The following is a 13,608-nucleotide window of genomic DNA, read 5'->3' as shown; positions in this document are numbered from 1 at the left end:
ATCACAAGAACACAAATAAAATAGGAAAAAAAACTAAAGGCCTTTCTATTACTATAATATCTCACACCTGGCAAAGGCCTCCCCTAGGAAAATGGGAGGGAACTAGACAATGAGTGAAGCTGTACTCTCCAAACGATTAGCTTCAGTGCATACCACAAGATCAAAAGCGTCTTTCAAATCCCAACCATTCTTTCATCAAAAAAGTCCTTTTGTTCTTCTTCTCTCTTGGACCTTCCGCTTTGAAGGAATTTCACCACTATAATTCTTAACAAATACTCTTCTAGAGTTATATAGGGATCTCATAACTGCTACTGTACACTTTTGATAGCATGAAATAATTAGCGTGACCACCCTGAGACAAAATCATTCCAGCTGAAAATGAAGAAAGTATTCTCCCATTAACCTGCGAGCTCCTGACTAAGGGCAGGGTTTCTATTAATCACTTTGAACCACTGAAAACTGCCCCTAAACCCCTGGGCATCAAGAAACACAAATCTAATACCACCTACTCTTTTTTATAGATAAGGACATCAAGTCCTCGCTTCGATGAAATGGTACCCAGAATCCAGCCACGCACCTGACTGGGGTTACACTATACACCCACTCCTACCAGCGTGGGTTCCCTGCCCCAGGTCCCTTCACCTAAAGCCTCATTGAGTAGACTTGCTCCCACCTTGTGCCTCATCTTCTGAGCTCAGAATCCCCAGAGCTGACCAAAACTGAGTGGATTCCCTAGCCTGGTTGCATCCAGTGTTCTTGCTCTCTGAAAACAGTTTCCAGCTTTGGTTGAAACATTTGTACTGGTACCTCCTACTAAGATGCTTCCTGGTGGTTGGGTCTGCCAAGGATACTGTGAAGAATTCACATTCTAGTGGCATGAATTTCCTCTCCAGCTCTTGCTTCACACACTCTTGTTTGGCCTTTATGTGAAATACGCAATTGGGCAGAGCAGGTAATTTTATATATTATTAGGGAGGATTCTTAATTTTCTCCCTAGGTGTGTGTTACTACAAGCAGTGATGCTAGAATAAAAGACAGCCTACACCTATGTAATAGTACCTTTCCTTTACAATGAAAACTTTTTTCTCATCAGCCCAGAGCTACCCCGCAAGGTAAGTGGGTGGAAGCCATGATTCTCATTTCGTGGATGAGCAAAAATAAGATAATGAGTAATTAGATCATCTTGCTCAGGCTAAGTCATGATTTAAGGAATAGAGCATTCCTCTCTTGATCTAAAGTTTAATAATTTATCTGTTAGAGATATTGAATGGAAATTAGAAAGCAACATCTAAGGTATCTTTTTGCATCTTTTTTGGCATTTTCCCATTTTTGCTCACCCTGAATTTAAAGATTCAAATCCTACTTAATAGTCTATGACTGCAAGAGGTAGCCCACCAACCCAGACAAATGGCAAAAAAAGTCACCATCTAGTGTTTAACTATACTGTGGTGGTTTGGAACTGTATGTTCCCTAGAAAATCATGTTCTTAAATCTAATCCATTCCTGTGGGTGCAAGCCCATTGTAGGTAGGACGTTTTGATGACGTTGCTTCAGATAAGGTGTGGTCCAGGGGTTGGGAGGTCTTAATCCTTTTACTGGAGCCCTTTATAAATGGGATGAATACAGAGAGAGATAGAAAGAAAGCCACAGGAGCAAGAGGCTGAAATCAACAAAACCAGGAAGAAAAGGGAGAGACCATCTGCCTTGCCACCTGGCAGAGGAGTCAGGAACACTGGCAGCCAGTTTTGGAGAAGAAAGCATTGCCTTGATTCGGACATTTTTCTCAACCTCAAAACTATAAGCTAATAAATTCCCATTGTTAAGCCACCTATTTCATGGTATATGCTTAGAGCAGCCTAGCAAACTAAAGCACACACTGTACTTGTTTCCACGCCCAAAATACATTACTTCAGAGACATATATTTTGATAATAATTTGCCAAGCAGGCCCAACAAAGGACTTATTTAACAATAAGTTTATAGACTACTTGAGGACTAGGACAGGCACAAGGATTTTTTCCTCGTATCTCTTAAGATCTCTACAGAAGCACTTGTATAGAGTAGCAAATTGGTAATAATTTGTCAAAATTCATATTGTATTAGTTTCACTTGCGCTCTAGAATATAGGACTAATGATTTTGTAAACCCTATAATCACTGAAATCTCTCATCACTGAGTGCTCTTTCATAACCCTTTCAATGCTGCGTAGTTCACAGAATAAATGGGGTGCTTACTGACACTTCTTTATCTCATTCAGTGTGTTTCCCAGAAGTGAATTTCAAAGAGAATTTAGGAGGGTGGCATGGTTTTTCCAGCAAATAGAATAATTGGAAAACTTGAGTAAGCTCCGTGGGGATGGGAGTGGGACAGAGTCAATGGTATAGAAAAAATATGAGGAAATGAGGAAAATAAATAAGAAAGAGTCATGAGGACTCTCACCATAATCCAGTCTAGTGATAGAAAGAACTAGCTGCATACCAAGATTTGGTGCACCAACTTCCTGAGACGCGGTGTCTGCCCTAGGACTACATTTCCCAGTCCTCCTTGCATCCAAGTGGGATCATATGACTAATTTTGAGCCAGTGAAAAGCAAGCAGAAGTGGTCCATTAAAAGCCTCTCTTGTGATCCTTCATGCTTTATCTCTTTTCCTGCCTGGAGGCAAAGAACTCCAAAGCTCTAGAAGATGGCAGAGCTGCAAGCCAGAAGGAGCCTGGGTCCCTGAATCACTACATGGAAGGCTACCCACACACACCTGCATTAATCTGTTAAGCAAAGGAGAAGTAGACTTTCACTGAATAAGCTACAGAGATTTAGTGGATTGTCTATTAAAGCAGCTAGTGTTAGCTAGTACATCTGACCGAGTTATTTTTGTAATATTTTAGATGTATGGAAGGAGAAAGAAGACCCCCATAACAAAGTGTTCAATGGTAAATATATAGCTTACCAAAGCCCAAAAACTGAGCTATCACATGGGCCATAAATCTTATAAACGCCAGTTTTCTCATCTCACCACCTAAGTAGTGCTCATTATTTTATTTTTAAATTATGTTGGAATATTGCACTGGGTTTTCTTGGGTTTGGCTAGACTAAGAACATAAATCATTTGTCTGATTGAGCTGATGTCTGCTGCTTGCACTCTTTTATGCTTGGCATTCTTTAAAGTGTTTTCCTACTGTTTTTAAAGGACAAAGTCCTTGTAGTTATTGCCACTTAGCTGGAACAGCAAATAAAATAGCTATTACCTTGAAACTCTTGGTTATCAAAGAAATCTCTTGAAACTACTCATCAGTAAAATAAATTATGTAACTAGGTAAAGTATTTTTTTCTAAACCCCATGGTCTACACATATTTAATTCTATTTTCTTAACTCATCCACAAAAATACATGGAAAAAGTAGATCTACAACTTAGAATATAATTCACATTGGAAATACATGCAGTAGAGCTACTCTGTCCCCTACTCAGCCAGTCCATTTCCATCAGTGACACCACCACTTGTCTAGTACCTCAGAGATAAGCTTTTTGCGGAAGTACCTAGCTTAGTGCCTAATCATAGGTGCTGAACAATCATCCTTGTACTTTCCCCTATCTTTTCCCCTCTCAGGCTGGGAAACATGGATTTCTCTTTAATTGTTCTCTTTTCATAATTCCCATGTTTAAATGTCACTGATTACCATTAGCCTGAATTCACATTTTTATCTACCTTCCTGCTACCTTTACCTTAGTCCAGATCTTCCTCAAATATGTCAAAATTGTTGCTGCTCTCTCTGCTTCGTCTCTCTCCCTTCCAATCTATCTTACATATTAATGGAAGACCAATTTACTATGCCAGATCAAGACTTTGCCATAGCTTCCTACCCATGTCAATCCAGGCTTTACTGCTTCCCTTTCACAGCCTACAGATTTGGTCTCATCCTCCTAAGTATACTAATTCATCCCTAAATTATTTATCATCTTCTCATTGCCAGGACTGTTTCCTTGTGTCAAATAAGATGCCACATTTCTGTCCACGCCTCACTATCAAGAAAGTGAAAAGACAGTCTACGGAATAATTGCTAACCGTATACCTGTTAAGGGATTAATATCCAGAATATATAAAGAACTGCTAAAACTCAATAGCAAGAAGACACATAACCCAATTAAAAAGTGGGCAAAGGGAGAGTGGATATAGCTCAGGTGGTTCAGTGCCTGCTTCCCATATATGAGGTCCTGGGTTCGATCCCTGGTACCTCCTTGAAAAAAAAAGAAAAGAAAAGAAAAAACAAACTCTCATTGAGGAGTGGATGTAGCTCAGTGGTTGAGCACCTGCTTCCCATGTATGAGGTCCCGGGTTCAATCTCTGGTAACTTCTTTAAAAAAAAATTGTTTACGTGGGCAAAGGACTTGAACAAACATTTCTCCAAATGGCTAATAAGCACATAAAAAGATGCTCAACATCATTTTCATTAGGAAAATGCAAATTAAAACAATGAAATAGCAAATTATACCCACTAAAATGGCTATTATTTTGAAAAAAAAAACAGAAAATAGGTAGTGTTGAGGAAGATGCAGAAAAATAGGAACCCTTATTCATAGCTGGTGACATTGTAAAATAGTACATCCATTGTGGAAAACAGTTTGGCAGTTCCTCAGAAAGTTGAAAATAGAATTAGCATATGACCCAGCAATCCCACTTTTTAGGATATATCCAAAAGAACTGAATGCAAGGACTTGAAAAGATACTTGTACTTCAATGTTTATGGCGGCATTATTCACAATAGCCAAAAGTGGATGTGACCCAGGCATCCATCAACAGATGAATGGATAAATGTGGTCTATACAATTAGAATATTATTCAACAATAAAAAGGAATGATGTTCTGATACATGTGACAACCTAGATAAACCCTGAGGACATCATGTTGAGGGAAATGAGCTAGACATAAAAATATAAATACTATGTGATCTCACTTATATGAAATACCTAGAAGAAGCAAATTTCTAGAGACAGATAATAGATTATAGCTTACCAGTGGCCAGAGGTGGTGGTGGGGAAGAGGAAGTTATTTTTTTTCTCTTTGAGGTGATGAAAAAGTTGGGGTAGGGAAGCGGATGTGTCTCAAGCGATTGGGCTCCCATCTCCCCATATGGGAGGCCCCAGGTTTGATTCCTGGGACCTCCTGGTGAAGGTAAACTGGCCCATGCCACCACAGAGAACTGAGAGCAGACAATGAGCACAAACACGAAAGGGGGAAGGGATAAATAAAGTAAAATAAATTAATCTTTTTTTAAATTGGGGTAAAATATATTGATGATGAAAGCACAATATAGTAAATGTAATTAATACAACCAACTTGTATACATGAAAAAGGCTAAAATGGAAAATTTTGAATTGTACATTCTTTACTACAATAAAAAGGTTTTTTTTAAAAAAATTGCAGTGAGATACAACTTCACATCCTGTAAGATGGAAAGTAATAACTATTGCCAAAAATGCAGAGACTTGGAACTCTTGAACATTGTTGGTAGGAATGTAAAATGGTGCAGCCATTGTGGAAAACAGTTCGGTGGTTCCTCAGAAAGTGAAACACAGAATTACCTCATGACTGGCATTCCCACATCTAGGCATACACTCCAAAGAATTAAAAACTGGAACTCAAACAGATGCTATACACCAATGTTCATAGCAGCATTATTCACAATATCCAAAAAGTGAAAACAATCCAAGTGTCCATCAACAGACTAATGGATGAAAAAAAATGTAGTATAACTGTACAATGGCTACTATTCATCCATAAGAAGGAATGAAGTTCTGATACATGCTACAACCTGGATGAAACTTGAAGACAACATGCTGAGTGAAACAAGTCAGACAGAAAGGGGCAAATATTGCATGCTTCCATTTTTATGAAAAATCTAGAATAAGCAAATTCATAGAGACAGAAAGTAGATTAGAGATTATCAAGGACTAAGGAGAGTGGAATGGGGAGTTTTTGCTTAATAGCTACAGTTTCTGTTTGGGTTCACGAGAAAGTTTTGGTAAAATGGATGGTGATAATGGTAGCACAACGTTGTGAATGTAATACCATTGAAGGATACACGTAAAAATGGTTAAAATGGGAAATTCCATGTTGTATATGTGTTGCCATAATTTTAAAAAAATTTTTACGTTTGGGGATCACTAAAAAAACTTCTGTCCATTTCATTTCCTGAGTAGTTTTCAGTTCAGTCACCTCAATTCCATTCCCATGGCCACAGCATGAATTTGAGACCACCTCATTTCTCACCTGAATTTTCACTTCTACCTACCTCTGGTCTTGCCCTCATCCAATCCATCCTCCATACTACCGCAAGAGGTATTTTTCCAGAGCTAAGCTGTTCAATATGGCAACCAAGTGCCATTTGTAGCCTATCTAAATTTAAATTTAAAAATTTAGTTCTTTTGTCACATTGGCCACATTTCAAGTGCTCAATAATCAATGGCTTTAGTGATTATCATAATGAGCAGAGAAGATTATAAAATATTTTCATCATCACAGAAAGGTCTGTTGGACAGTGCTGTTCTAGACTGTAAATTGATCATGTTCCTACTCTTAACACCATCAATGTTTTCTATCACTTAAGATAAAGTCTAAACTCCTTATTAGTGTGGCTCATAAGTTGATCCTAGCCTTCATTTCTGTCCTGTCTCTTTCAAATGTCTGACGTACCCTATTCCCCAGCTTTATCAAGAGATTTCCCATTCCACAAAAACGTGCCCATATTGTTCGTGTCGCCATGACTTTGCACATGGCTGCATTTTCTGCCAGAATTGCCCTTCCCCACATTGCCACCTATATACCTCCTATACATTCTTCAAAATTCACCTCGGGCAATGTCTTTCTTGACCCCACCCCTGACTCTCCCTTACTCGGTTAGAGTTGGCCAATCCTGCCTGTGCTTGCACAACATACTATTCATGCTTCGTTGTAGCACTTATATGTACCTACTTACTAGACTGTGGGCTCCTTTTGGGCAGGCACCACATTTAATTCCTTTTTTATCCCCAGGGTTTGCAGAGTGTCTGCACACAAGTAGGTGCTTGATAAAATTTTGTAGTATGAAATCAGCAACAGAGCCTAGGGCAGAATCAGTGGTCTTTCTTCTCTGGTCTTCAGTACCACATATCTGGTGGAATTTGCTGCTCCAAATACCATCACATTCCCCATTGTTCAGCATAACTCTTCAGCTGCCATCCTTTCCCACTACAGTTAGATGTAGCTTATGGTGAGACTGCAGGTTACCAAGGACAAGGAGGACCGGACAGATGTTGACAAACTGGCTTATAAGATGCCTACCTTCTCAAAAGGCAAGGACTCAGGTTTGAGAAAGTCCAATCGCTTCTCTTCAAACGGCTGATTTCCCTTGTTCTCTGCACACATGAAGCCAGTGTCCTTCATCCCGCAGAGGATGACCAGTAGAGCCAGGTGGTGGTTGCATTCAAGTCTGCATGCCCAGATTTGGATTACTGCTGGTTTATTACAGCTCTTAGACCATGTCTCCATGTGTTGAAGGCCTCGTCAAAATAGGACATAACTATATTCTACATGGCACAATTTAGCACTTAGTTGTTTTCTGTCTTATACTATTTCTAACATTATTTTCACGGAAGCAGACTTGGCCCAGTGGTTAGGGCGTCCGTCTACCACATGGGAGGTCCACAGTTCAAACCCTGGGGCCTCCTTGACCCATGTGGAGCTCGCCCATGTGCAGTGATGATGCGCACAAGGAGTGCCGTGCCACACAGGGGTGTCTCCCGCGTAGGGGAGCCCCACACGCAAGGAGTGCGCCCCGTAAGGAGAGCCGCCCAGCGCAAAAGAAAGTGCAGCCTGCCCAGGAATGGCACCGTACACACGGAGAGCTGACTCAACAAGATGACGCAACAAAAGAGATACAGATTCCTGTGCCGCTGACAACAGAAGCGGACAAAGAAGACGCAGCAAATAGACACAGAACAGACAACAGGGGCAGGGTGGGTGGGTGGAATAAATAAATAAATAAATCTTTTTTTAAAAAAAAACATTATTTTCACTATTTGTATTCCCCAATTCCATTGCAGATACCTGGAATAAAAGAAAAATGTGTCTTCTATACTATTTTGCATTGTGATAATAACTTAGTAAGTGCTCAATAAATATTTGTGGATTGGTCAGCTAGTTTGCTTGGTCTAATCTGGTGAATATAACCCCATAAACCAATAAGAGCACCCCCAAATACTAGTGCCATTATATAAAGCTCTGGAAAATCAGCTGGATTTTTCCAGATAACATAAATCTGCCTTATTCAGACACACAGAGTTTGCATTTGTATAGAGCTTTCAAGCTTTCTCTTAGTATAACACACCATTCCATTGGTGACCACCCATGAACCATGTCTCTCAGAATTCATGCCTTTTTGGCATTCCTGCACACAGAGTCTAGGCTTGGTCATGTGACTTGCTTTGGGAAATGGAACATTAGCTAGTGTGACATTAATACAAGCAGAAGCTGATAAATGCTTGCCCTCTTGGAATTCTCCCTCTAGGAACCTAGATTCTATGTTGCAAGGAAATCCAGCTATCCTGGTAGAGAAAGAAGGTAGGTAGAAAGAGGTTCTGGAGTATGTGCGACCGTGCAAGCTGTGACTCTTGGGACATTACAGCCCCATTCAAGCCTCTAGATGATGGCATCTGCACAAGAGGCCCCTGGTGAGACCAAAAGAACTGTCCAGCTGAACCCAGTAGGGTTGTTTTAAGACCCTGGTTTTGGGGGTGCTGTATTATTCAAAAACAGGCAATCAAAACTCTCACAATCATTTCTTCTCCTTAAACACCAATATGAACTGATAAACGTCACCTACTATTTTATGTATCTCCACTTATAAAGCATTGGAAGTCAAATATAGAATGTTCTTTCCAACTTGGGTGAGGAAATTTTTACTTCTGGACATTTCTGTGAAATTGAGATTTTAGCTTTTGACGTGTGCACTCAGAAGAGTTTTTTCTATGAAGTTCACGTCTTTAAGAAAACAGCATTTTCTCTCATTCTTTTTTCTTTTTCTTCTTTTATGACTTTTGCTCCTGGGAAAATGTCTAGGGAAAAGTAAAATTTTATCTCTTGAGGCTCATGCCCTGCTTTTTATTCTTGCCAAAATGCTCAAACTTCATTCCAAGTTTAAAAAAAAAAAAAAAAAAAAGTTCTTGTGACTGTTTGCTGCCACAGCATCAAGAACAGTGCCAGAAAAGACAATTGTATAAAAATAGATTTCTTCTGTCTGGAACTGTAAATTCTACATGATAACTCTTTCGTAGCCATCTTGTAAGTCTTAGTTTTTCTCTGAAAGTGGCATTTGATCATTTGTCACCCTCCATTTCAAGCATAACCTTAGCCTCCTTTTTTATGCTCAGCTTGGGGTTAAATTTTATAATTCCTCCTTTCATTCTATTTTTTTTAATACCCAATTTTTTTTAAGATTTTTTAAAAATTTATTTCTCTCCCCTCCCATCCCCCAATTGTCTGTTCTCTGTGCCCATTTGCTGCGTGTTCTTTGTCCGCTTCTGTTGTTGTCAGCAGCATGGGAATCTGTGTTTCTTTTTGTTGCATCATCTTGATGTGTCAGCTCTCCATGTGTGTGGCGCCATTCCTGGGCAGGCTGCACTTTCTTTTGCACTGGGTGGCTCTCCTTACGGGGTGCACCCCTTGCACGTGGGGCTTCCCTACGCGGGGAACACCCCTGCATGGCAGGGCACTCCTTGCGCACATCAGCACTGCGCATGGGCCAGCTCCACACGGGTCAAGAGGGCCCGGGGTTTGAACTGCAGACCTCCCGTGTGGTAGACGGACGCCCTAACCACTGGGCCAAGTCCACTTCCCTCCTTTCATTCTTTACGTATCTATTAATAGGTTGGTCTTTGAAGGAATCATTTCTCCTTTATATCTAAATTGGAAACAGTCTGGTTTACCTTGAATCAAAGCATTTCTTTAATAATTTCACCAGGTATTAGAAAGTCCACTAACCTGATAAGCAAAAAGAATTAAATACTGAAGGAAAAGCAGTCAAGCCTCTGTTGAGATGGCTTTAGAGTGGCTCTACCTTTTTAAATCATTTCTATTCAAAGTGTTGTCTGCAAACCATGACCTTGAACTACTGTTGCAATGAGAAAAGAACAAAAGTTGAAAGTATTTAGAAACTTTTTAGCTATGGATATTGCCATGACATCCAACTGTGTTCGTTTTTCCAGTAATCCATTTTTATTGTACATGGCAAAATATGTGTTGACCAAGGATTGGAATTATTTTTGATGGTTCTTCTTCACAGATAGTTAAAGGAAGACTGGTCTAAATGACTTCTCTAAATGACATTCCAAGCTCAGGAATAAGGCAGTGTGGAACCCAGGGTGCTCAACAAACACTTGTTGATTGATTGTTGCTTGATAGATAGATTCTATTCCTTTGAGGCTCTAATATTATGTTAAATTTTCACCATTCACTCAACTGTACTACAAAGAACAAATATAAAAGTCAAGAGTTTTGCAACCTTGTTAAAAGGGCAAGAAATAGCCTGCCTAATTCTCTTGGCTTCAGATGAGTAATTGTACCCAATTTAGACGACTCAAAAGAAATGACACTCATGCTGAAATTAAAATTAGCTTTCACTTACTCGATAATAGTACTTTAATTTAGATGCCTCTGAGCAGAAAGGTGGGTGTTAGGTAGTAGGTTTAATAATATGAACTCAATATAAGGATAAAATCCATGCCTCACTCATTACAAAGGATAAATGTACCATTGGGTTATATCAGGTTAAAAAAACACTCCTTTCACTTAGTAAAGGAAATCATTGTTCTTGAAGTTTTGAATCTTCAAAATTGTTTTCTGTCTTAGAGGACATTTACTAACTCAGGTTTTATTCCCTCCTTAATTTTTAGGTCTCTTCCTTCCCAATGGCACATTAGTGGTAAGGAAGTCTTGCTGCTGGTTTTGCACTGACCAGTACCCCAGGCCCATTAGTTAGGCTATTGCCTCCTGGTATGATTGCATGCAAGGCATTTCGTATTGATGTGCTTCAGATCACTCATCTGGAAAGCAAAACAAAAACAAAAACAGTGAGGACCAGGAGATTGTCAAGGATGACATAATGTATGAGAACGTATCTGCTACAAGCTGGACTCCCACCCAGTTGATGCTCAGATCAGTTTCCCTATGCCTTACCCTTGCTCTCTTGGTACCAAACTTCCACCACACAGTATAGCATAATGGCTAAGGCTGCAAGCTCTAGAGTTACAGACATGGGCTCAAGCCTGAGCAGCCCCCTCTACTAGCTCCCATGACCTTGTGACTTTGGGCAACTTGCTTGACATCTTGAAGGCTCCATTTCTTCATCTGAAATTTGGGGTATTAATTTTATCCACATCATAAGATTTGTGAATACAGGATGAAGTATTAATTACTTCATATGCTGTAATCTCAGCATATAGTATGCCTCCAATTAAAACCAGCTGTTGTTATTTGGATGCTCCTGTTCTAGAAACAGGTCTTGACCCACTGTGTTTGAATTCCTGACCAGGAGAATATCTGTGATCCCAATTTCTCAGAACCTGGTAGCTGGCTTTGCTCTTGGTCTTAAACACCGGTCCTTATACCCATATCTGTGCTGCTTTTTGCTCACCTCCTTTCCTGTTGACCCTGCCAGAGCTCTTGGATCTTAGAGGGCCTGTGAAGAGAGATCTGTAGAAGCTCTCACTGCCTCAAGCTTATCTGGCTCACTGGCCTGCCTTGGCCACCACCATTGTCTTCCCCCAGACTCCCAGGACACTGAGCCTGCCCTCAGGCTCCCTCTTCTCACTTTCTATTGGGAACTTCCTGGCTCCCTGCCCCATTCAGCAAGCCTGACTTGCCCCAGGATTAAGGGCCAGTGCTGACAAGACTTGCCCATGGAACAATCCAGGGCATTAGCCCCATCCTAGGATCGGCGCATCATCACAGAGTCATAATATTGGTGCCAGGCTACTGATGGCTATTATTAGAAGAAGGAACTGTTTTGTCTAGAAGCCATGCTTGGTTGAGGCCCTTCTGTGAGCTTCTGCTGACATTTCTCTTTCCAGGAGAATAACTGGGATTTCTCCCCATACCATCCCATTCTTTATTTACAATTTCTTCCTCAACCCCTTTACCATCCACTTGCTGAGGGCGGTGGGATTTCTATAGTTACATAAAAGGCATTAACCCTGGGAGAGCATGACAAAGGGTGGTGGCCTGAGCTTAGTTTGAACCGTGCCCATGAAACAGTGGGGAATGCGGGGCACCCTGTGCTAGCATGAGGTCCTCTGTTCAACTTCAGAATTCCAGAGCCCTCCCCACCCCACACATATTCTGTGACAGTGAAGTCCATGTGCCCACTTGGTCAGGTGATGGTGCCCAGTTGTTTGGTCAAGCTGGCACTGGCCTGATTGTTACTGTGAAGATATTTCATGGATTTAAATTATCAGTAAGTTGATTGCATCTATGACTGATTATAACTGCAATCAACTGAGGAGATTGTCTTCAACAATGAGAGACATCTAATCTAATCAGTTGAAGGCCTTAAAAGAAGTGATGGGGAAGCGAATATGGCTCAAGTGACTGAGCTTCCGCCTACCACATGGTAGGTTGTGGGTTCAGTGCCTGGGACCCCCTGGAGAAGATGAGCAAGACAGGAAGATGATACCACAAGAGACACAAAGAGGAAACACAATGAGAGAGACAATAAAGCCAGGAGTCGAGGTGGTTCAGGCAATTGAGATGTCCCAGCTATGATTCCTGGTGCCTCCTAAAGAAGGCAGCAAGCTGGTGCAATGGGCAGATGTGGCAAACTGACACAACAAGAGATACAAGAAGAGAAAACATCATGAGAGACACAACAAAGCATGGAGAAGAGGTTCCCAGTGCCTCCTAAAGAAGACAGTGAGCTGAAGCAATGGGCAGGAGCAGTGAGCTGACGCAACAAAGATAATGCAACAAGAGATGTGGGGAGGAAAAACATAAAGAGAGACACAACAAAGCCGAGAACAGAGGGGGATCAGCAATTAGTACCTCTCTCCCACATCGGAGGTCCCAGTTTCAGCACCCCGTGCCTCCTAAAGAAACAAGGAAGACAAATAGACACAGCAAGTGAAAAACAACAAGGAGGTGGGAAGAAATAAATAAAATAAATCTTTTTTAAAAATCTCATTAGAGAAAAGAGCATTGGAAGCTTTGGCTCCATATGGGAGAGGCTTTTGAATCCTCAGATAAAGAATTTGAGAATTCATTTCTTTATACGCAAATACTCAGTGAGCATCTATCTTGTGCTAGACACTGGGTTTGGTTTTGGAGCTGTGAAGAGGATGGAAATATGTGACTCTAATGTTCACTGAAGTCCTGTAGCCCTAAGCAGCCATTTCACCTCTAAGTTATAGGAAGCCCCCTCCTCCCAGAAGCCCTCTTTGAAAGACTGTGACCCCCACCATATTTGGTATAAAAACAACTTTCAAGATGCAGTTTAGAGCTTTATTATATAATTGCCAAATAAGGGCCCTAAAATCAAATGCTAATAAAAGCATTATAATCTGTGTTTTCAGCTGGGATGGGGGAGGG

This window comes from Dasypus novemcinctus, chromosome 16 (genome assembly GCF_030445035.2).
Source record: "Dasypus novemcinctus isolate mDasNov1 chromosome 16, mDasNov1.1.hap2, whole genome shotgun sequence".
In the NCBI taxonomy this organism is placed as follows: domain Eukaryota; kingdom Metazoa; phylum Chordata; class Mammalia; order Cingulata; family Dasypodidae; genus Dasypus; species Dasypus novemcinctus.
Note: the sequence above shows the minus strand (reverse complement) of the source record.